Raw genomic sequence first — 25,715 nt, forward strand, 5'->3', positions numbered from 1 at the left:
TCAGACAAGATGCCTGCATCTCTGCCAAGACAAGTTGATTATCATTAATGAATCACATGTGGTATAATGCATTTTACAAAGCCCAAAGTGAACAATAATAAATACATGACACCAAGTCTGACTCAGTCACATGGTTGGACTTGTCTATAATGGTAAAAAAAAAACAAAAAAAAACCAAAAACCATGACATATACTTTTCCTGTCCATTATTATTCTTAGTACTTAAGAGGTTCCAGAGTGTAGGTGAGTTGAACTTTATGAGGAAGTACCATATCCTCAAGACCATAATAAATCTAAGGTAGAATTTTAATTCGGGCTTTTATTCCTAAAGAATATGAGACTAACAATTGATGTGGTTTGATAAAATTTGGAGCACGGTTGGGGTAGTATCAAACAGGAGGTCTCTAGAATTCTAGTACCATGTTTTTCCTAATATTGCATTCCAGAGGAACTCTTTCACTTTTAGTGTTAGTTTGGGTACATTAGAGAAACAAATCCACAGAAATTCATATGTATAAGAGAGAGTTTTATATAAAAGGTAAGTGCGCATCAAGAAAACATCCCAACCCGGTGCTGCCCAAGCCCACAAGTCTAACATTAACCCATATATCCAACACCAACCCACAAAGTCCTCCTCCACCTCACAAAACACATGCAATGATGCCGCCTGCAGGAGGAAATCTGAATCAGTGAATGTGTAAGCATCTCAGCACTGGCAGGGTTCTCCACACGACTGCTCCAGCACCTAGGGTTGCATTGGGTACATCCATGTGACTTCTCCTCAGGGATGTTTCCAGGAAGTGAGCCTTTCCAGTGAAGCAGGAGCTGGCTAAGACAGCTGCACCCTGGTCTGACCATCCCAAAGCAAGAGACCCGAGAACTAGAAAGGCAACGCTCACCAAACCATTTATCTCTCTGCCCTTCAATTAACCCCAGATGTGTGTATCAGCCAGGTTGGCACAATAAACTTTAACTGTCTCACTTTTATAAAAAGATGGTAAAAAGAAAAAATATTATATTTGTTAAGTAGTAAATAGGTATTTACAAAAATACCTCAAACCAAATTTGTTGCTGTCAAATCAATTCTTACTCATAGAATCCCATATATGACAGAGTAGAAATGTGTTTTCTTGGCTTTAGTTTGCATAACAGACCTGCCTTCCACAGTACTGCTGAGTAGGTTCAAATAGGAAACATTTAGATTAATAGTCAACACAAACCACATGCGCCACTCAAGAACTTGGAATCGTACCTGAGAACTTTCAAATGTATTGTCTCTTATAATCCACAAAAATTCTACAAAGCTCTATTATACCTACCTTCCAGATTCATAAATGGAGGCCTAGAGAAATTAACTGAATCAAAGTTTCAAGGCTAGCATAGAGAAAATGGAATTAGTTCTAAGACCACTTAGTTCTTGTTGTAGTTAGTTGTTTATTTTTTTTGTCAACTTCAATGGACCAGTATTTCTAGTGGTTTGGCCTGCTAATTTCCAATGATGAGACCTAAAAATGCAATCAAATACATGATTTGATATTCTGTGAACAGCCAAGTAATTGGCAGAATATTGGGGTGAAATCATGCCTTGATGTAATTGAAATTTTCCTGAGGGGTGTGCCCTAAGTCTTGCGTCTTGCTAGGTCTGGATCCTGTATCTAGCTCATTGACTTTTGGTTCTTTGAACTTATGTTAATGGTTCACCATATTGCCTACTGACCCTGGAAACCATCAGCAACTTGCCAGCTGATCTACTAACTTCTGATTTATTGAACTCTGCAGCCATAAGCTTGACCTGTTAACCTGATTCATCTCTCTGTGTATCCACCAATCTGTGCTTTTGCTGCTTTAGCGCCCTGGTTCATCACTGCAAATCTGTAGTCAGGAATTTCTGATCTATAGACTTGAACAAGCCTGAACGTATCCACCTCTACAATTGTCTGAGCTATTTTACTGATTTAAACATCTCTCTTTGATAAACGAGGGAGTTCCCATACCCCCCTCCCAATGGATTTTTTTTCTTCAAACCTAAGTATTAAAAAATTTTTTTACAAAACAAGTTTATCTCCTTCAAAATACTCTCCATTACATGTAATACATTTGTCAGATCTGCAGTTCTATTCCCAGAAACACTTTTCAAACTCATCTTTTTGGTTGGCTGAGAGCACCTCCCTCATTTTGTCTTCACACTATGCCTGAGGGATTTATCTGTCCTGGATTCCATGTGTTGAGAATTTTTGGCTGTACAAATGCACATACTGCTGTCTAGCTAGATTTTTAAGGTAGACCTGGTGTCATGAAAGTGGGGTGAAGGAAGCATTCAAGAACTAGAGGCATGTTGTGTGTTTCATCAGTGCTGTACTGCACTCTAGCTGGCTTGTCCCTTCCTTGGGACCCTTCTGTGAGGGGTTGTCTCCACTCTGACACACACCCCCCATTCACATCAATGTAATTTTTTTGTTTTGATCTGCTGATGCCTAATACCTGCCCCATCAACATTTCATGATCACACAGGCTGATGTGGTTCTTCCCTGTGGGCTTTGTTGCTTCGCTGCTATATGACTGCTTGTTTAACTTCAAACCTTTAAGACCCCAGATGCTATATCTTTTAATAGCTGGGCACCATCAACTCTCTTCACCACATTTACTAATGCACTCATTTTGTCTTCAGCTATTGTGTTAGAAAGGTGAGCATCACAGAATGCCAGGTTGTTAGAACAAAATCTTCTTGTGTGGAAGGAGGGCTTAAGTAGAAGCCCAAAGTGCATCTGCTACCTTAATGCTTAACATATAAATATATGTGCATAGACTTATACCCCAATCATTGTATATTTATGTATATACATGCCTATATTTATACCTCTATAAATGGCTTTTGACTCTGTGGTAGTTACATAATCTGATGTTAATTTGGGACTTGAGGGGGTTAAGAGTGAAAGGGTAGAGTCTAGTCTGTCAATCAGGTTATAGCCCATGAGGACTCTGTGTGGGCATGACTTTCTCCTGAGTATTCTGGGAATTCCTATATTTCCTCCTTGGAGGTGGGAGATACCCTCTCTCTGCTCACTCCCTTGAAGACTCTCTATTAATAAGTCTAACTCCCTGTAGACAAGTCTAACTCCCCAAGGAGAAGCCACATGGACCCACCCTGATGCAGCCCTGGGTTCTGGAAAAGCCATTTGGAGACCCCCGCCAGTGCTGAGATGCACCACACCAATGGATCCACAACACTTCCCACCCACTCACCTGTGATATTCCTGCATTCGGCATCATTGCATGTGTTTCGTGACTCTGAAGAGGATTTTAGATTGGTATTAGGCATAAGGGCTAATATCAGATTTATGAACTTGCTCTGGACTGGGCTTTCTCAATATCCACTTGCTCTTATATATAAAGCTCTTTCCTATACACTAATGGGTGTCCATGTTTCTCTAATCTACCCAGACTAATAGCCTCCTAGTTCTTACCTTTTACTTTCCTCCTGTCCCACTATCACGTTTGACCTTCATTTGGCTCTGAGTAATTCCTTTAGCTATATTGCAGTTGATCAAACCCTACCAGGCATTCAACACCCTCCTCGCCATTGATTTTATATCCCTTGCTGTTCCCTTGTCCCTGAGTTTGTTGGCTCCCCACTCCCTATCCCCTGCCTCCGTCTCCCATTTCCCCTTGGAATTGTGTTCCCATTTTCTCCTCAGGATTGTTAATCCTGCCTCTCTTGTATAGATAGACATTTTTAAAAAGGCATACAAATTGTTCCAAATCTGTCTGCTGACCCTCATGAGTGTTTTCTGATGAGGTGCTAAGCCCTGCCCCCTGTGTCAGAAATCTATTTTCAGGGTTGCTTTGGGACTTCATTGCTTTGCTCCCGTTGCTGCTTAGGTATCAATGTTATACTAGCTTCATAGAATGGGTTTGGGAGTTTGCTGTCCTTCTCTATGTAATGGAAGAGTTTGTGTAGGACTGGTGCCAGCTCTTACTTGAATGCTTTCTAGAATACTCCTGAGAAGCCGCCTGTCCCAGGTTTTTTCCAATTGGTAGTGCCTTGATAATCTTATCTATTTCTTCTACTGCTATGGGTCTGTTGAGGTTCTTGAGCTCTATCTGAGATAATCTAGGGGGGATTGTTTTTATAAAGAATTGCATGTCTTCCAAGTTGTTAAATTCATTGGAGTACAGACCTTTTTGTAATGTGTGATTATCCTTTTAACTTAATCAGAGTCCATTGTGATTTCCCCCGTTTTATCTGTCATCTTGACTATAATCCTGACTGTAGATGTTTGCTCCTTCCTTTCTTTGATTATGTTTGCCAATGATCTGTCAATTCTGTTGATCCTTTCATAGACCCGGCTTTTACTGTGTTAATTTTTGCATTGCTTTCTAATTTTTCCACTCATTTACCTCTGCCCTGATTTCCTGATTGTGATTATTTCTTTTTCTTTTTTTTCCTACTGTTAGTACAATTGTTCTTCTGATTCTTTCCTAATTACTGGAGGTTTTATGCCAGTATATCAATCATAAGTCTCTCTTCTTTTTGTAAGTGTGCATTTATCATCATCAAATTTGCTTTGATAACTGTTTTTGTTGTGTCCCAAAATGTTGGTACATTTTATCCTCATTTTCATTGGTTTCTAGAAACTTCCTAATTTTGTTCTTAACCTGGGCCAACATCCACTCATTTTTAAGCATAGTTATTCATCCTCCAATTATTTGCCCTTGTTTCCTTGATCGTCCTTTTGTTGATATCCAACTTTATGGTGTGGCGGTCAAGAGGGAAGACTGAATTTTCTGAGGCTCAACTTGTGTCCTAGCAAGTAGTCTATTTTTGAATAGGTGCCATGTGTACTTGAAAAAATTGTGGATTTTGAGTGGAGAGCTCTGAAAATATCTATCAGATTGAGTTGCCTAATTATAGAGTTTAGTTCTGTAGCCTCCTTGATAAGCCTCTTTTCCTATGATCTATATTTTTCCAGAGAATAGTCTATTAAAGTCACCTACTATGATTGTTGATTTCATAACATTCAGAAATTTATGATTTCTTTTTTCAACTTTTGAAGGGTTTGATTGACAAATTTCATGGGTCTCTCATTGGGCAGGTTTATATTTATTAAGTCCACTTGTTCTTGGTTTACTGATCCCTTGAGCATAATATAGTGACCATCCTAATCTCTTGTTATGGCTTGCACCTTGAGGTCAATTTTTCAGAGATTAGGATTGCAACTCCTGTTTTTTTTGAATTTCCATTTTCTTGGTATATATTTTTGTCAGCATTTAATTATTTTTGTTTTTTGTTTGTGAGCTAGAGCTGTGTCTCTTGTAGACAATAGATTGAAGGGTTATGCTTTCATAACCAGACTGCTAGTCTTTGTCATTTAATGGGTGAATTCACACCATTGACATTCAGAACTATTATATCCATCTGTGAATTCTTTGGTGTCATCTCGTACCTTTTCTGTTGGGTATTTTTCTGCTTCCCTTTTTATCAATGTGGTGTGTGTATATTTGGGGAATTCATTCTTTCTTTCCTTTCACTGTTACACCAATATTATCTTGGGAGTAGTTCAGAGTGTGTTGAGCTCTGAGTGGAGTTTGTGTTCAGTGAATGTCCTTCTGATCACAGTGAGTTGACAAGAAATTTTGGTAGAGCTGAGTTTCTTTTAATGCATTTTGTGGAGACTTTTTTCTGGTCTAGGAAGACTCACTTCTCCAAATATCTTGATAGATTGGTTGGCAGGATAAAGGATTCTTGGGTTCTCTTTGTTTTCTTTTAACTTTTGGAAGATGTTTCTCTACTCTGTCTTCTTCTTAAATGTATCTGCTGATAGCTCTGAACATAATTTTATCTGGGTACCTTTATAGGTAGTTGTCTTTTTACTCCTAGCTTCTCCTATGACTTGCTTTTATGGCTAAACGTTGGTTAATTTAACTATTACGTGTCTTGGCAAATTCTTCCTGGGGTTCAGTCTAGTTGGGGTCCTCTCTGCTTCCTGAATGGTTACCGGATTTTCATTCCATGTACGTTGGCAAGTTTTCCCCAGGAATTTTCCCACTAATTTTGCAGTTGACTTCTTCTTGTTCTGGTATCCTTCTTATTCAAATATTGTTCCTCCTCATAGCATCAGATATTTTTCTCAAGTTTTCTTCATCTTCTTTGATTATCTTGTTTGACTGTCTTTTCCATTTGTTGAATTCTACCTGGTTATTCTTGAGTTTGTTGGTACAGTTTTTATCTTTTACTGTGTTAGTGATGTGTGATAACTTGTGGTTCAGTTCTGTTACCTTTTCCCTTAACTCTTATATTTCCAACTCTTCTATCATCACATCCCTTTTCTGTATTTCTTTCCTCATATCCTGTATGATTTCAAGCAGCATTCTGAAAATTTCTTTCTGTGGTAGATCATGTCCATCAGCAGCAGAACTTGGAAAGTGGTTTCAGGCTAACAGGGATAGGCAGCCACATTTGCCAGTCCGGGGTGTGTGCAGTGTAGCCACGAGTCTGGTCTGGGATATCAAGGAAGCTGCTGGGCTGGGCTGCGAGTCAACCCGGGAACTGAGGCTTGATCATCTGGGGCTTAGGGGGCTGCAGCTAGCTGGTGAAGGCGACGTGAGTCAGGGAAGGGCAAAGGGGGCAGGTTCCTTGTAGCCAGAGCCAGCATTTGCCACACAAGGGGCAGAGTATAGCTTGGGTTGACCGGCAAGGGTTGGGGGCTCCACAGATCAAGGGCTTGGGTGACAGAGTAGTCATGGGGCTGAAGCGAGTTTACTGGTGACCTGTGGGGCCAGTGGAAGCCCAGTAAAAGAGTGCAGGGGCTGACATAGCCTGGTATAGTTGTTGTGATGCCAGGGACATTCTAGCTGTGGGCCATAGAGCCAGGGTGATCACATAGTGGTGCCACAAGACATAAGAATAGCCTGGAAGGTGTGAAAAGACTGTGATGATCTGGCATGGGAGCTGTGGTTCCTGAGTGTGACGGAGAGGTAGGGGTATGGGTGAACTGCAGGGATGGAGATTCCCAGGCAGGAGGTCCTGGTGCAGGGGTGGTCCTGAGGTGGGGGTATAGGGTTGGGGCAGCTTGTCAGGGGTACCGTGGGATTTGGAATGGCCTTAATCGGGCACCACTGGGCCAGATTGGTCCTGCTGTGGCTCTGTCAGGCCAACATCAACCCAAGAGTGGAGCTGAGAGACTGTGGTGAACCAGTGGGGGAAGGGGGGCGCAGCCTGGTGGGGAATTGAGGCCAAGACCTAGAAAGAAGGAGAGTTACAGGGCTATGGCAGTCCAGCAGGAGAATCTTAAGGCAAGAGCAGTCCAATGGGGAAGTGCTGGGCTGAAGTAGTACCATGGGAGGATCTCAGGGCTGGAGCAGCCTGGAGGGAAGATCTGTTGGTAGACAGAGAATGAGGTCTGGCTGCAGCATTGAGTTGCTGTCAAACATTGTGAATGAGTCTGGCAGGAACACCAGATGCTGTATAGGACGTGTGGATGCTGTGTAGGACCTGTAAGTATTTGCTCTTGGCTGCTGAAGCCTCACATGGACATCAGGTGAGCTCTGACCATGGCAGCATGGGCTGTGGTCTGACGGTAAGTGAGACTCTGGGTAAGGCCCCCCAAGCCATAATGGAGTGGCAGTGGGGTACCTCCCATGGAGGGCAAAGTCATGGCAGGTGGTATGGAGGATCTGCCACATGTGGACAGAAAATAGGGCCTAGCAGTGGCTGCTATAACTGTGGGCAGCTAGCGGGAAGCTACTGGGTGTAGCAGCCCTAACTGCTGCCACTTGGGGAAAGGAGGTCCAGTTGTGGCAGTGAGTTTCATGAGAGGACTATAGGAAGCTTCTTGCAGTGGCATGGAAAGCCGTGGTTGTGGCAGGTGGGCTCCACCCATGGCAGGGAACACTGTGGGTGGATGACCAGCAATGTCCTGTCTTGGCGGGTTGAGCACCAAGTGCGCAGTGGGATGGTGCCAGGCACATTGGGAGAAGCTGCGTTTAGTCATATTTCACCTTTTTGGAAATGAGAAAACCTCTTATACACTTTGAGTTTTTCCCATTGCTCTGTCTTCATAAGCTGTGTTCAACGTCACAACAGTTTCTGTGGCATTTTTCCTGAGCAGAAAACAAAAGTTCGTAGCTGCATGCTGTTCTCAGAAATTGGCTATCACAAAAAAAAGAAATGAGGTTTGAGGGAAACTCTTTTTATGAAAAAATTCACTTTATGAAAAAATTGTAAACCTTCCCAGGTGATGCCTCTAGGTGCACTAACTCAGAGAAAGTCACTCAATGCTTGCCTAGCATGATGTGGTGGCAGTTACATGATATCCTGTCAATTTGAGGGAAGAGGAGGAGTCTAGCCTGTCAATCAGATCATAGCTATTGATGCCTCTGTGTGGGCATGACTTTCTGTTGAGGATTCTGGGGACTTCTGTCTTCCTCCCTGGAGCTGGTACACACACTTTCTCTGCTTCACATCCTGTTGACAAGCCACATGAAACTGCTGATATCAGCCAGAACCCTGAGCTGGAGGTGCCACATGAAGAACCCCCACCAGCACTAGATGCTTCCACAAGACTTTTCACTCACTGGCCAGTGATCTTCCTGTTTTTGGCATCATTGCATGTATTGTATGAGTCTGTAGAAGAAATTAAGGGCTTGTATTGAACAGGTGGTCTAATATTGGACTTATGGGCTAATATTGAATTTATTCAATATTATTCATGATTTGGAGTTGGCTGAGATGTTTTCTTAATATAGAATTACTCTTGGATATAAAACTCTCTCTTACATAATTATGCATATCTCTGGATTTGTTTCTCTAGTAAACTGAGACTAACACACAGGAAAAATGCATACAATGAAAGCTCTGTTCCCCCCAGCACAATTCTGTTATTTGGGGGCTTTCCCCCTCATTTACATCGAAACCCAAAACCAATGAATTACTATCAAGTAGACTTCAACTCGTAGCAACCCTGTAGGACTTATTAGAACTGCTTCAGTATGTTTCCAAGACCATAACGCTTTATGGGAGCAGATGTCTCATCATTTTCCCACAGAGAGGTTGGTAGTTTGGAACAGCTGATTTTGTCTTTAGCAGTCCAACTCATAATCAAAAATATACACTGGTTTTGTTTCTTTAGTGAATCCAGCTGAACACAGTCCCCAATTTGTCAAAGACTACTAATTAACACTTGTTGTTTCTTAGATGTTGTTAAGCTGGCTCCCAACTCATGGTAACCACGTGCCTAACAAAATGAAATGTTTCTTGGAAATTCAGATCACATTGTATTGTCATGATTGAGGATTGGACCATGTCGTAGTTACATAATCTATTGTCAATTTGAGGACTCAGAGTGAAGGGGTGGGTTTAGCCTGTCAATTAGATCACAGCTTGATGACCTCATTCGAAGGCACTAAGGAGATACATAAGTCATTGGAGGTGGGACATGAGCTTACTGCCTGGGAGACATTCCTATGGACAAGACACATGGAGCTATGCTGGAGGCCTGGAGATGAAGAAACCACGTGGGGACCCATGCTAGCTCTGAGATGCTTCCATCACCACTGGATCCAAATGACTTTCTACCCACTAGTTTGTGATCTTCCTGCATTTGGCATCATTGCATGTGTTTCATGAGTCTGAGGAGGAATTTATAGATTTTTTATAGGACATAGGTGCTAATATTGGACTCATAGACTTGATCTGGACTGGGCTGGGCTGTTTCCTCAATATTCAATTGTTCTTGTAGATAAAGCTCTTTTTTACACACGTGAGAGTGTCTGTGAATTTGTTTCTTTAGTCTACCTGGACTAACACAGATCATTATGATTCATATATTTTTCATTGGCTAATTTTCAGAAGTAGATTGCCAGGCTTTTCTTCATAATCTAACAGTCTGGAAGCTCCACTAATAACTAAAAACTTTTAGCTCCACTAAAAACTTTCAGTACTGGGTAACACACAAGCCTCAACTGACAGATGGATGGTGGCTGTACAGAGATGCATTAGTTAAGAATCCATTTAGACCTTTTGCACGGAAGGTGAGAATTCTACTACTGAACCACCAATGCCCCACATTTCAGCAACAAGAAATAGTAAAATTATGTATTTCGAGAGTTGAAATTGAAATGAGACTTTGTCTTCTAGTCAATGTAAGATTTTTTTTGTCTGTAGAATTCCAGACAGATACATAGAAGTTTCTACGTCAGTAACTCCAGTCATGAAGAGCTTTTATCTTTACACAAGATAGTTAATTCTTATAGATAAATGGTATTACCTATAATTGATATGTATGATTATTAATAGTTCTTAATCTCTAAACAATTCTATTGTAGCCCATATACATGTTATACTCAACCATTTATTTAATACAAAATATTTATTATCACAGGCACAGGCTAAATTTGAAGTAGATGTTGAGAGTTCATTTGAGAATATACTGGTACATAAAGCTAATACCAAACTTATCTTCATGATGTTAGCATTGTTTAAACAAGGATTTGAGGGCAATTCATACTTGAGAAGCTACAAGAGCATTAATTACAGAGCATAGAATTAAAAATGATGCTCCAAATGTAACATGCTCAAATCCATAATAAAATGTTCATGTAGAAAGTTACTAACACGCCTTTGAGGATAATTTGTAAATTGAAATATGGGGAAAAGTTTTCCTTTGAGAAGGCACTTAAAAATTTTCTTGGAACATCTAAATGACTCCTCAGAGGTCTGGCGGAGTTGTATCTGTAACATAAAGGAATCCTTAGCAAACTGGCCTGGGATGTTTCGCAAGAACAAGCCCGTGTTACATGATGAGCTCACCATTGTGCAGTAACTGACTCTAGATCTTTGTGTAAAAGATTCGTGATCTGATCTTAAAGACGGGCTATTGGAAGCCCCACCTGATACAAAGAGAAATCCTTGAGATCCTTTCAGACGAGAAGCATTCTTAGGGAAGGCTTGAAGGAGGCTTTTGGGAAATGTTTTGGCACAGCAAGGTGAATAATCTTTAAAACTCCATGATGTTCAGTTAATTCTGACTCACAGTGATCCTGTAGGGCAGAGTAGAACTGTTCCATAAGGACAGAAACATTTAAATCTACACACAACAAAAGGCTTTAAATCTACACAAAATCAGACTACCTCCTATTTTTCCTACGCCAGAGCTGGGAGGCTCATCCAGCAACCTTTGAGTTAGCAGACCAATGTTTAACTCTTGTGCAGCCAGGGCTCCTGGACAATCGTTAGTCCAAAAAAACCCCAAACTAAGCCAACTTCTCTGTCACTGATTTGATTCTCATTTTTTGGGTCTTTACAAATGCAAACAACTGTGGGAAACTGAGAACCAGGAAGAGAGCTTATGCGGACACATTCTCTATGGTCATATTTAGAGTCTGGGAGGCAGATTCCGGTGGAGGAAGTCCTACACCTAACCTCAATGATGTATCCCAGGCTCATTCTCTTTAGTAAAAGCTGTTACCCATGGTGTCCCCCTGTAATAGTGCCAATTCTAAGGTGCCGCTTACAAGCACATGATTGCTACTATAGATGCTTGAAGGTTATCTGCCATCAGGAACAGTCAGCTTACCCACCTTAAGGATGGCCCACTCCCTTCTGATAAGAATCATAGATTGTTTCCCTCAGAGATGACCAAGGTTCAGCTGCCATCTTACGACTGGAACCCACCCATTTTATTACAGACGTACCTTCCTGCCACGTGTACATCCCTAGCTCACCCCCTTCCTTATATGCTTTTGCCTCTCATACAGCCCCGTCCTCTTACATGCCTGACATTATATAACCTTGTGAGAGAATACATTTGGTCCCTCTCTATCTCCATGGAAAAGGTGAACGAACCCTTGCCTGCCTTGTCTGATGTCTCTTTAATTTACTCTCAATTGCACAGCCACTTCCTAGGGCTCATTTGCTTGTGGAGGCTGATCCCCTACAAAAGACCGATTTCTACCTTGGAATACTGTGAATTTGAACCATCAACCTTGCAGTTAGTAGCCCAAAAAGCTACTCTACAGTGGCACCAGCATCTACGCATTTCTAGATTTTTGTTGTTGTTATTAGGTGCCATCTATCGGTTCTGACCCATAGTGCCATTATGCACAACACCATGAAACACTGCGCGATCCTGGTCCATCTTCACAATTTTTTCTCATGCCTGAGCCAATTCTTGCAATCACTGTGTCAATCCATCTCCTTGAGTATCTTCCTCTTTCTCACTGCCTCTCTACCAAGTAGGATGTCATTCTCCAGGTGCCTGTCCGTCCTGACACCATGTCCAAAATATATAAGGTAGACTCACCTTCCTGGGCTCTAAGAACACTCTGGCTGAACCTCTTCCAAGACAGGATGGTCTGTCCTTTCAGCACTCCATGCTACTTGCGCTATTCTAATCCAGCTCTACAATTCAAATGCTATGATTTTACTATGGGCTTCTTCATCCAATGTCCAATTTTCACATGTGTAGGAGATGACTGAAAACACCATGGCTTGGGTCAGGCATGCCTCAGTTTTCAAAATAACATCCTTGCTTTTCAATACTCAGAAGAAGTCGTTTGCAGCAGATTTATCTATTACAGTATGTCTTTTGATCTCTTGACTGCTGCTTCCATGAGTATTGATTATGGATCTATTAGGCAGATAGTGCAGGGATGGTAATGTCCATTAACGCATGCCCAGAGAGCCACGCACGAGAACAAAGGGCAGCGCACTGCATATGCTCACAGGCCCAGGTTTCCCGCCGGTGGGCATGGGTGGGCGCTAATCCTGGATCGGCCCACCTGGGCTAGGTGAATTCAATTCAGCCAATGGGGTTGATCTGGGGTCGTCCACCACGCCTCCCCGTGGAATCCTTGAAAAGTCAGGAGCCAAGAGTCATGAGAGAGAACTTGGGATCGAACATAGAGTCGCAGGGAGAGAGGTCTTTGCGTGACGCCAGCAGTCTCTGCTAGACTGCATGGTCGGGAGGAGTCCTATGGGTGCTGTGTAAAACCTGGAATTCTTCTAACTCTCATAAATCTCACTTGGATCACGAGCCAAGCTTAAGCGTGAATTCTTTCTCGTGCTGGGAGACCGAGGTGCAACTCTATCTCCAGAGAGATCTAACAGATCCAAGCAAGACAAAATCCTTGACGACTTCACCCTTTTATCCATTTATCACTCTGTTTGTTGCCTATTGGCCCAGTCCTGAGAATCTTGATCTTCTTGACAGTGAGTTGTAATCCACAGTGAAGGCTGCATTCCCTAAGCTTCATCAGAATTACTTTAAATTGTGTCATTTCCATATTGCAGGTCATTAATGTGCCTTCCTTCAGTCTTGATGCCACATTCTTCTTCATGTAAGCCAGTTTCTCTGATCATCTGCTTACTATACAGATTTGATAATATAGTGAGAGGACAAAACCCTGACACACACCTTTCCTGATTTTAAACCATGTTGTTGACTATTTTAGATATTTTATATAAATTATCTCAAGTATTCTTTGCAACAACTCACTGAGAAAGAAGATTTATTATCTCTCTGTTGTAGATGAGGTAGATTAAGGGGCTTAGAGATTAATAACTCTATGCAAACTCATAACGAATAAGCAGAAGAGTCTACATTCCCACCCAAGTGGATGTGACTCCTATTTCTATGTTTGCTTGTTTTGCATTAGCCCAAATGATCTTTTACAATCCTAAGAAGATATCTGCTATATTCCTGGAAACTCTTATTAATATTAAAAAAGTAGATTTATCTCAAAGCTAGAATTATAGTTAGATTTTTTGTTAACTTGGGTGGTCCAAGATTTTCCTATCTTATTATATTTTAAAATCATTTTATTGGGGGCTCATACAACTCATCACAATCCATACATACATCCATTTTGTCTTGCACTTTTGTACATTTCTTTCCCTCATCATTCTCAAAACATTTGCTTGCTACTTGAGTCCTTGGTATCAGCTCATTTTTCCTCTTCTTTCCCACACTCCCCTCCCCCATGAACCCTTGATAATTTGTTATTATTATTTTGTCATATCTTACACCATCCGATGTCTCCCTTCACCCACTTCTCTGCTGTCTGTCCCCCAGGGAGGAGGTTATATGTAGATCCTTGTAATTGGTTCCCCCTTTCTCCCTCACCTTCCCTCTACCCTCCTGGTATCGCCATCTCACCACTGGTCCTGAAGGGATCATCTGTCCTGGATTCCCTGTGTTTCCTGTTCCTATCTGTACCCGTGTACATTCTCTGATCTAGCAAGAATTGTAACGTAGAATTGGGATCACGATAATGTGGGGGAGGAAGCATTCAAGAACTAGAGGGAAATTGTATGTTTCTTCATTGCTACACTGTACCCTGACTGGCTTATCTCCTCCATGTGGCCCTTCTGAAAGGGGATGTCCAATTTCCCACAGATGGGCCCTGGATCCCCACTCTGCACTCCCCCTCAGTTACAATGCTATGATTTTTTTTGTCTTTGATGCCTGGTAGCTGATCACTTCGATGCCTTGTGATCTCACAAGCTAGTGTGCTTTTTCCACGTGGGCTTTGTTGTTTATCAGTTAGATGGCCCCTTGCTTATCTGCCAGCCTATAGGACCCCAGATTCTATATCTTTTGACAGCCAGGCACCATCAGCTTCCTTCACCACATTTGCTTATGCACCACTTTGTCTTCAGTGATCCTGTTGGGGGTAGGCTGGTGTGCTTCTGTGATCAAACCTAGTGGGGTTAACTCCATTACTGGATCTTTGGTGAGGAGAATAGACCTTAAGGGAAGTTTCATTCAGGTGTGGCCTACTCAGTATGGATTGACAGTGTGTTGCAAATAACTGTAGTAGACAGGGTTCTCTAGAGACACAAAGCCAGGACACTTATGAGATATATATACAGATATATATCTAAAAGGAATACAACAGCAAATTAGTCCACACAGCAGTACAGAGAGCTCAGTCAACTCACTTTCGTGGGAGAGTTAATATACTGTCCTTCCAACTCACACCAGCCACTAGTCCAAGGCCGAGGCAGCAGAGAGCAGGAAGATGGGATGTCTAGGCATAGCAAAGGCCTTTAGCTCAGTGTAGTGAAGCAGGCCGCTGTGGAGCCTCAAGGTGTTGTGATGTGAAGTGGTGGGAGGTGGGGCATCTGGAGTGGTGGCCAGGCAAGCAGATCAGCCCACAGGCAGCAGACATGGCATGGTAGGCTGGCAACTTGGGGTAGAACAGCATGGCACAGGACATGGTCCTCCACAGTTCATGGGTTAACTCTGCCCACAAGTAGTGCTGTACACATGTGGCAGGGGCAGCTAACTCAGATAGCTCTCTGGTCTGACCACCAGGGGGAAAAGCCATTTATCTGTGTGCCTCCAAAAGAGGTCATCAAGCTGCGGCCTGATTGACAGGCTAAACTCCATCCATGTGTTCCTACGGGTGCCATGTTGGCACAGAAAAGCTATCACGTTAACTCACCACTATTTGCCAAATTTGGATCCCATATCTAGTTCGTTGGACTCCTGTTAAATTGCCTGCCACACCCAGGATCTATCAGCAGACCTCTGACACTAGATCCATTAGCTGGTCTTAGACTCACGCGGATTGGCATCAACAAGCCTATGGACTGTCCTCTTCGTTTTCCTGTTTCCTATTTGTCAGCACCTGAGATTACAGGCGTGAAGAAACACCTTCATTTTACGTCTGACCCATGGGCTTGAACTGGACTGAATTTATTCACTTCTGCAATGATGTCAGCCACTTCTTAATATAAATCTCTGCTATATACATACACGGGTCATTGGTTTTGCTTCTCTAGAGAACCCAGCCCAACACAGTTAGTGAAACAGCTCGTTGGCATGGTCCTCTTTCAAGGTCTTGTTACAGCTGATAAGGCAGGGTTGTATATGTAATAAGATTTTCCTTTGGTGTCCGTGACTCATGCACATCTCCATGTTTTCCTTTTCTTTAATGTTTTTGCGCTGATCACTCCCTTATTGTATATTGTCTTTCCCTTTACCCAGGTTTATAGATGTCTTTTATTTAGGCAATGATTTTCCCACCCCTTACTTCTCATGCCTGTCATGACAATCAATTATTTGTTTCTGTATGTAAATATTTCCTTGATGTGTATCATAGTGGACACATACAGTGTGTTGTGTATTTTGTGTTTGAAGTAGTTCACTCAGTGTAATGGCATCCAGGTTCATTCACATTAGATATTTTGTAGATCCACCGTTGTTTTTCAATGTTCCCTAGCATCCCCTTGTATGCCTGTACCAGTTTGCTTATTGATTTATCTTTTGATAGGTACTTAGGTTATTTCCATCTTTTTGATATTGTGAATAATGCTGTAAATAATATGAGCATATTCTGTGTCCCATTCTTATTTCTTCAGGATATAGTCCTAGTAATGGGATAGTGGAATCAATGATCTTTAGATATCCAAATTCTTAAGAATGTGTGTACCCAGTTCCATAGTGGTTGTAATATTTTACAGTCCCACCACCAGTGTCTGCACATTCTGATCTCTCAAGACCCTCACCAGCATTTATTGTTTCCTTTCTTATTGACCTTTGCTATTATCCTTGGGGTGAGGTGATCTTGTTGTTATTTACATCTCTCCATTGACTAATGATTGTGAATATTTCTTTGTGTATCTTTTGGCCATCAAAATGTTTTCTGTGAAATGTTCATGTCTTATGCCCAATTTTCAATTTTATGTTTGTCTTTTTGGTGTCGAGGTGTTGAGTTTTAAAATTAGTACTTTTCCAGATATGTTCTTACCAAATATTCTTTTCCAGTATGTAGATCCCCTTTTTACCTTTTTTGAGAAGTATTTTGATGAGCATAGTTATTTAATTTTTAGGTAGTCTCAGTCATCTAGTTTATCTTCCATGGTTTGTGAAATATAAGCACTATTTATTATATTTGACAACCTATTTATGCCATCAATTAGAGCCTCTAAGTTTTCACTTAAACAGGTGTGTGTGTGTGTGTGTGTGTGTGTGTGTGTGTGAGTGATGGTCTTTATAGTCTTTCGATCCATCTTAAGTTAGCTTTTGTTTGTGGTATGAGGTATGGATCTTATGTGTTTTCTACAAATGGATATCCATTATTGCCATTTATTACAGACACTATATTTTCCCCATTTAATGTGCTTTGTTGCTTTGGCAAAGACCAGCTGTCCATAGGTTGATAAACTTACTTCTGACTTCTCATCGCCCTGGCCCCCCGCCCCGCCCCCACCCACACACATACTGGGTTATGTGCTTGTCATTGTTCTAGCAATATGTGCTTGCACTGCTGTAGCAATATGGTGGGTATTTGTATCAGAAAGCATGAGATCCTTATCTTTTTCGGTAGGGTTTGTTTGTGCAGGATCTCTTTGCTTTTGATTTTCTCATGTAATTATGAGCGTTGGTCAACTCTAGATAATAATGGTATTATATCTATTGATTTTTTGGATAATATTGACATGGTCATAGGGTTAAATCTTCCCATCTATGGGCATGGTTTGCTATTTATATATGTGGTCCTTTCAGTCTCTTAAGGAATCCTGGTGGCATAGTAGATTAAGCATTGGCTACTCTGTGGGAAAAAGATGAGGCTTTCTGCTATGCATAGAATTACAGCCTCAGAAATCCATAAGGGCAATTTAAAGACTCTGCTTATTGGGTTACTAAGAGTCAGAAGTTAATTGATGGCCGTGGGTCTTATTTTATTTTATTGCAGTAGTGCTTTTCAGTTTTTTGGTTTTATTTATAAATCTGTTTAGCTCTTGTTGTTTATTCAAAAGTATTTTATCTTCTTGGTAGCAATTGGAAATAGTATTGTTTTCCTTATTTCCCTTCTTAGTTCTCTTTATTAGTTTGCAGAAATTCAACTAATTTTCCTTTTGATGATCTTGTACCTTGACACTGTACTTAATCCTTAAATTAGTTCCAGTAGTTTTTTTTAACTGAGTCCCTGAGATTTTCTGTGTATAATATATCATCAGCAAATAGGGCTAATTGTATTTCTTCTTTACCAGTTTGGATGCTTTCGATTTCCCTGCCTTACCTTATTACCACCTGATACAATGTTAAATAAGAGTCACAATAGAAGACATCTTTTTCTGGTTTTCACTCATAAGGGGGTTTTAAGTTATATTGAGAGCAGAGTCAATCATTCAACAAAATATATATCTTAAGTGCCTCATGCATTCTGAGCTCTGTTTTACGTTCTGAGGATTTAGCAGTAAACAACCCACAAAAAGATCTCCTACTCTCCACTAAGTTAATAGCCTAGAGACCGTCTTTATTGGCCAGACCCTGTTAGTAAAAGCATAGCACATTCAAATAAAACGTGATTTTAAAAAAGATCTGGCAAGGAATAGGAGGACAAAGAGGACGGTATTTTGTGATTAGGAATAAAAGGGTTAAACAGCCCTGGTGGTCCAGTCTTTAAGTACTCAGTTGATAATTGTTAGGTCATTGGTTCAAAACCAGTGACTCTATGGAAGAAACGTGTGGCAGCTGGCTTCCATAAAGATTCACATCCTTGGAAATGCTAAGGTTCAGTTCCACCCCACTCAGAGTTTTTATGAGTTAGACAACTTTTCTAACAGGGCAGCGCTGGCTTGAAGAGCAAGAAGAAGGAGCCATTACAAACACACCTGTAAACCAGATTGCTATATGAAGATGTCTGCCTACAGAAATGGTAATCTCTGGCTGAGGCTATTAATTAACCTGCAACCCTATACCGAAGGATAAGCTGCAAACACACAGCCTGTCGCTTGGGCTGTGTTGGTAATCTTCATCGAGAAAACCAAGTTGGAGGTTGAAAGCAGAGCATCTCACTTTCACAGTTCAAACAGGGGGGCTTTCTCCAGCACACGTGGCAGAAGGAAGAAGGGTGGGTCTGGAGGAGCAACGATGGTGCCCAGCAAGTCATACTGGCTCAGTTCAATTCCTCAAATACTGTTGGACGTGTGGTCTTGGGCAAAGGGTTATATAGTGTAGGATGCTGAGTTCTGTGAAGAAGAGTGCTGCATCAGGATGGGAGGAAATGTGGTTAACAACTTGCAATATGCAGATGACACAGTCTTGCTTGCTGAAAGTGAGGAGGAATCGAAGCCTTTGCTGATAAAGATCAAGGATTGCAGCCTTCAGTGTGGATTCAACTCAAGGTTAAGAAGACCCAAATCCTCACAGCTGAACCAATAGGCTTCATCATGGGAAAAAGGTTGAAGTTGTCAAGGATTTTATCTTATTTGGATCCACAATCAATACTCACGGAAGCAGCAGTCAGGAGATCAAAAGACACATTGCAATAGGTAAATGTGCTACGCAAAACCTCTTTAGAGTACTGAAGGGATGTTACTTTGAGGTGCACTTGAGCTTGGCATGGTATTCTCCATTGCATCATGTATGTGACAGTTGGACAGTGAAAATGGAAGACCGTAGGAGAATAGATGCATTTGAATTGTGGTGTCGGAGAAGAATATTGAAAGCACCACAGACTGCTAAAAGGACAAACTGATCTGTGTTGGAAGAAGTCAGGCCAGAGTGCTCCTTAAAGGCATGGATGGCAAGACTTCATCTTACATTCTCTGGACATATTGTTGAGAGGCCAGTCCTTGGAAAAGGACATCATGTTTAGAAGAGTAGAGGGACAGTGAAAAAGAGGAAGCTCCCGAGTGAGATGGATTGACCAGTGGCTGCACAGATGCACTCAGGTGTAGGAATTATTGTGAGCATGGCACGGGACAGTGTAATGCTTTGTTCCATTGTGAACAGGTTCGCTATGTGTTGGAACCAACTCAATAGCACCTAACAACAACAACAACCAAGGGGAATGCTAAGTCCAGTATTGATCTTGCTCCTGGAAACAACATTAGTAGCACGAGATAAAATTCATTGAATGTGTAATCTGCTGTAGAATGAGCTGAGATTGCAGCATACGCTAACACATAAGTGCTTGCCTACAAATAGTATTCTAAACACCTATAGGAATTGGCCTTTTGCCAAATTTAAAGCCTTTTCTACCAACCTAGAAAGAATCAAGCTGCCTGAGGGACCCTTTCGTATTTTTATCTGTTTAATAAAAACAGAATCTGTGAAAAAAAATAAGAGACATTGGATAACTCTTTAGCTGAAGAATTCATATTCAAGCAGCCATAGCGAGATAATAAAAGTGTGAGATAACACTAATTACTGAGTTGAAGTGGATACTTTTTGGCAACGTGCCTCAACAACTCTGTCCTATTCTCTTTCAGACTGGGAATTTGCTAAAGGTCCATTGGACCTGAGAGGCAGAGTGCGGAAGACACAGGATATAATATTCTCACTTAATTTTTAAAATATTCTTAAACAGAAAGGTTATTCCCAAAAACGACGAACAGGGATGACCTATGTATGAGTATGAAGTAGTTTGTCCGCCTGAGAAACGTTTCAAGTTACTCAGGACCAGGAGAATGAGCTTACCAATGGACGACTTCATAGTCTCCCAAAGCAACACCAAGTAAATTTGGAAATGCTTATAAACTTCAACAAAGTTAACAAATACTTTTACCATGTCTGTGGAACTCGATATACATTAAAGTAACAAAAAATACCCCATAGCCATGGAGTTACGTTTTATTCATGTTGAGCCTGTGGGAAAAAACAGAACTAGCCAATAGGGACTATCAAAGCTGTAATCTTTATGGAAGGAAACACCCACATTTTTTGCCAATGGAGTAACTGGTGAGTTTAAATGGGTAAACTTTCAGTTAACAGCCAATCACATCTCAACCCGTGTCACCAGGGCTTTTGCCCCAAAACCAAACCCACCGGCACCAACCCGATTCTGATTCATAGGAATCCTGTATAATTTTGAAAGCAGATTGTTTTATTTTTCTCTGGACGAGCAGCTCCTGGGGTTGAACTGCTGACCTTCTGGTTAGCAGAGCAATGCATGGCAACAGTGCCAATAGGTATCAAATCCAGTTAGGTCCATGTTTGCTGGAATAAATGACAGACCTTAAAGTCTTAAGGGAATCAGGATTCCAAATTAATCCTTAAATTAAAAAGCCATTTAATTGAAACTGAGCTTACAAATTAGTCACTGAAATGCCTCATTTTGCAGATCAAGGGACTCTAATGGAAAAAAGCGATTTGCTCAAGATTGCAACATGAGTTACAGGTTGAGCTATGCATGTCTTTATCCAGCCTAATGGTGGCTGGGCTCCAGTCACACTGGTTCTCAGAGATATAGACAAGGAGAGTCCGAGTCTCAGGGTTTGGAATGGATAATGCCGCAGAGACAAAGGGTAGTAAATCCATGGATGAAGGGATAGTGCTAATTTCTCTACTAATGTAGAAGTGAAAATCTAATGCTAATTAATTGATTATCAGACAGTTGTAGGAGAAAGAAAAACTAGAATATTTTTGTCTGTCTACACTGAACATTGAAAGATAAACTTGTGAAAACTTTTGGATATCATCAAGTTCCTACTGTCATGAAATGTGGGCAGAACCAATACTCACTTGTGAAACTATCTGGTACATGGGTAAATGTCTTACCCAGAGGGATGATTGATAAATTTGCTAACATAAAATGACAATGATGTCTCTAAGGTGAACTCTCAACATACCGGTATATAAACCATAGGTTCATGAATGGATTCGGGCCTTGTTTTTAATTCTAGCCCAATTTTAAGAACAAGTAGTTCTTATGCTAAACTCTGCTTGATACTTTCTCTCATGAAGAGATCACTGTTGATATGGGTGCTGTGGCCAAGAGTGGTGAAGAAACTGGATGGTGCCTAGCTAGGAGAAAGGATAGCATCTGGGATATATATATATATATATATATATATATATATATATATATTTTCAAATAAACATCCATCTAATTGAGGTGTCAACCAAGTCCACATGGAAGAAGCCTCCAGCCTATGGGACTAGAGGATTATAACTAATATAATCCAAATCTAAAGGAGAGAATGATACCAGAGCTTCAATTGTGAGCATCTGCTTGCAGGTTACGGATGACAGTGAAAGCCCAGGAAACAGTTGCAGAGACCCGTGGATTGAGCCTCCTGTGAATCCCTCTCATCATAACTGAGGGCTGTGACTAGCCCTTAACAGAGAGAGAACTTTGTAAAGTTGATTATGGCATGCATAGTTATGTTAAAATGTAATGTTTCATCTTTTCTCTCCCTTTAGATCCATTTTAAAGCTGTTTTAGTTTATAAAAAATTGAAGTAAAAATACGTGGATTAAGCCCCTGGAGTAAGCCCTCTGACCATGGACCAGGGATTGGAATAGACTGGCTACCATGCAGAAGGCATTGGCAAGTGGGTTATTGCAGAGGCAGTTATGGTAAAATTTAGCATCTTATCCTTTGATCTCCATATGTTCCATTTAAATTTGCTCTAGTTTTTCATATTTTCTGATTTTTATTGAGGTTTTATCTGTTTTACTTTGTTATTCTTGTTAGGTTTGTTTATTTTCTAATGTTTGTCTGGATATTAAATCCAGGATAGTAAATCTAGAAAGGCAGTAAGTGGATTAATGGTTCACTGGGGGCATGACAGGGGAGGTCATGGGGAAATTGGGAGCCAATAGCGATGAGTATCTATATGATGAGGAGGAGGAGTTAATACTAATGAAGATGTTCTGAACCTGCTTGTGGTGATGATTGTACAGCTCTTCCTGATGTGACTGAACGATTGCGTTGTAGGATATATAAATTATATACCAATAATACTGTTGAAAAATGTTTAACTGAGAAATCATTACTAATTTACAACAACTAGGTTAAATTACAAATAAATAACTGCCTCCTAGGCCCTGAGAATTATCACCCAATTTAAATCTGCAAGAGAGATTCAGCCAGCTGGCACAACTCAACCACCCACCCACTACTACAGAGTCAATTCCAACTCTAGTCACAGTTCAGGACAGAGTAGAGCTGCTTGGTAGGGTTTCCAAGACTCAGTCTTTACAGAAACAGGTGGTCTCACCTTTTTTGCAGAGCAGATAGTGGGTTTGAAGCATTGACCTTGTAGTTAACAGCTCAATGATTAATCCACTAAGGACAATTGATGCCTTATTCCTTTTTCTGAAGAGGCCTAGGAAACTTGAAGGGTTTCTGTGTTCAGATTCCCAACTTTTCCAAGAGAGGACTGCATTTATTTTTGGATAAAAAGAAAGATTCCCTCATTTTAACTGTCTTCTTTCACTTTTTTGAGGTTAGCTGAGATGTGATGCGTTCACAATCTTAGTGTCCAGGTATCATCTACATACAGAGCACACATAGTATAGGGCCCCCATCTGATGTCACCCAAAATTGGGGTCATTTAATTACTTTTACTGAGAGATAATATATTATCTGTCTTCATATTTTTATTGTCCAGGAATTATTTTCCCTTTCACTGGGGTCCTCTAAGAATTTCTCTGGTAATGCATTTTTCCAAAATCAGTGTTAAATTGATCAGTGTTGACAAAGTCAACTTATATTACACCAGTCAATTTCTGAGAAAGATTAGACATGACAAGAATATCCATGCCTGAGTTGAGAAGTGGCAAGCTCATCCGTACTTCAGGTTGTAATCACCATGCCTAGTTGGCTTGAACATATGTACCATATAAAAATAGTGTGGAATGACTCCGTCTGAATGGCTTATTATGAGGAAGTTCCATATGTATCCTACAGAATAGGATTTTCGAATTCTGTACTCATTTTAAGAGAGAATAATAATGTCATTTCCAATGCACATTTATTCTGAGCCTGTCTGTTACGTATTTAATTTTTGTGCTGGTTCATCATTTAGAAAATTATCCACACCAATGATCTGATCTTTAGACAATATTGGTATCAAAGTGCTGGCTTCTTTTGCTGTGATTATAGCCATGAATTGAATCACAATAAAAGAGTGAGTAATGGGGTCTGGGGGTACCACTGGGGATATTTGGTTCATGGCAGTTAAAGTAGGAATTCAGTGCACGTAATTTGTCCAACAATCATACAAAAAGACGGTCTGGTGTTTATCTTTCTTTACACTTACATTGAAAACAAAACAAGTCTTCTGTAGGAATCAGTAAACACGACATGGTCCTTTTGGGATACTTGGACTACATAATTCCAGAGATGTACAACACATGTGTTAGACCCATAGCATTTAGAAGCTTTGCTCTTTAACTACAAATGTACAGTCAGCACGCTGTATCCACAGTTTCCACCTCCACAGATTCAACCAACTGCAGATAAGGATATGCTGGGGGAAGTGAGTAGCTGAAGTCCCCCTCTCCCGCTGAGGGGCAGTGTACAGTCCTGTTTATATAGGATTCGGTGTTATTACACATCTAGAGATGATTTCACATTTTGGGTAAATGAGTTTAAGTTATATGAAAACAATATAACTTTTTCTATGAAGGACTGGAGAAACCTGAGATTTTGATGTTCAAAGATCCAGGTGCAGATGGAGGCATCATGAGATATTGTGGAACCAATCTGCTATGGATAGTGAGGGATGACTCTAATCTTCAGTGATTATCTCATTTCATTAATGGAGAAGTGTGATATTCAAATAGCCTTTAGTGACAGTACTGTTCATTGATTGAGATGCAACACTTGACAGGGGTGTGTCTAGAGCAGTAAGTTTTCTCCAGATGGCCTGCTTCTGGAGCTATGGTGGCAAATGGTTAAGGATCTGGCTGCTCTCTATAATCTGGGTGTTTTAAACTTGCCCAGCAGCTCCCTGGGAGAAAGATTGGATGTCTCCTTCTGTAAAGATTATAGTTTATATATATATATATATATATATAAATATACACACATATACATATACACATATACATATGCATATATACATGTATAAATATACACATATATGTAAATAGTAAAGTGAAATATATGTGTAAAATACATGTATGAATAAAAAATATATGCAAAAAGCATATGTATTAATATATGGTGAGGTAGTTCTATTATGTAACATGGGATCATTGTGAGTTGAAATTAATGCAATGCTATGTCAAGAAAACTAAGAGCACAATAAAACACCCCAAGGGGGTGACTTTAAGGAAGATGATTTTGTTCTCCTTACAGTTTAGGATATGACTTTACAGGGGGGTGATCCTCATCTGCAGAACCAGGAGTTTCTTGTGATTCTGTCTTCTCCCATGTATATCTCTTTGTCTACTGTGGTTTTCTTATTATGCAGAAGTGATTAGATTTAGGATTTAGTAGACACCATTACCTTACTAACAAAACAAAAGCAAAACTCTCACTTACAGATAGAGTGACGCTTCCAGGTACGCGCGCTATAATTTCAACAGGAATTTCTGTGGGACACATTTTAAGTTTTAAGAAGAATGTTCCAGAACTATATAGTCGTAATGGTTGTACTACATTGTGTCTATAATAAATGTCATTGAGTTGTTCACTTACATCACACACATTTTGCACAATAAAGTATGTTGAAATTTTATTTCTAACGCAATTCTGCAGCAGTTGTTGAACTAAGTTTACCTAAGTTTAAAGAGTCCAAGCTCATGTAGGGAAGGGAGACACTGAACAGCCCCAATAGAGAGTGACCCACCCACTTTGCCCCTCCCAAACCACATCCTTTCTTATGCCTTTGAACTACTCAGTTGGCCTAGCTTCCCCCTTCTCTCATGAGAAACATGTGTAAGTACAAAACCGCACCACCCTGGAGTTGCACCATCAATACTGAAAGCCAGAGGAAATGTGTCATTTAGTGGCTGCTTCTGCTTCAT

Source organism: Tenrec ecaudatus, chromosome 1 (assembly GCF_050624435.1).
Source record: "Tenrec ecaudatus isolate mTenEca1 chromosome 1, mTenEca1.hap1, whole genome shotgun sequence".
Lineage (NCBI taxonomy): Eukaryota > Metazoa > Chordata > Mammalia > Afrosoricida > Tenrecidae > Tenrec > Tenrec ecaudatus.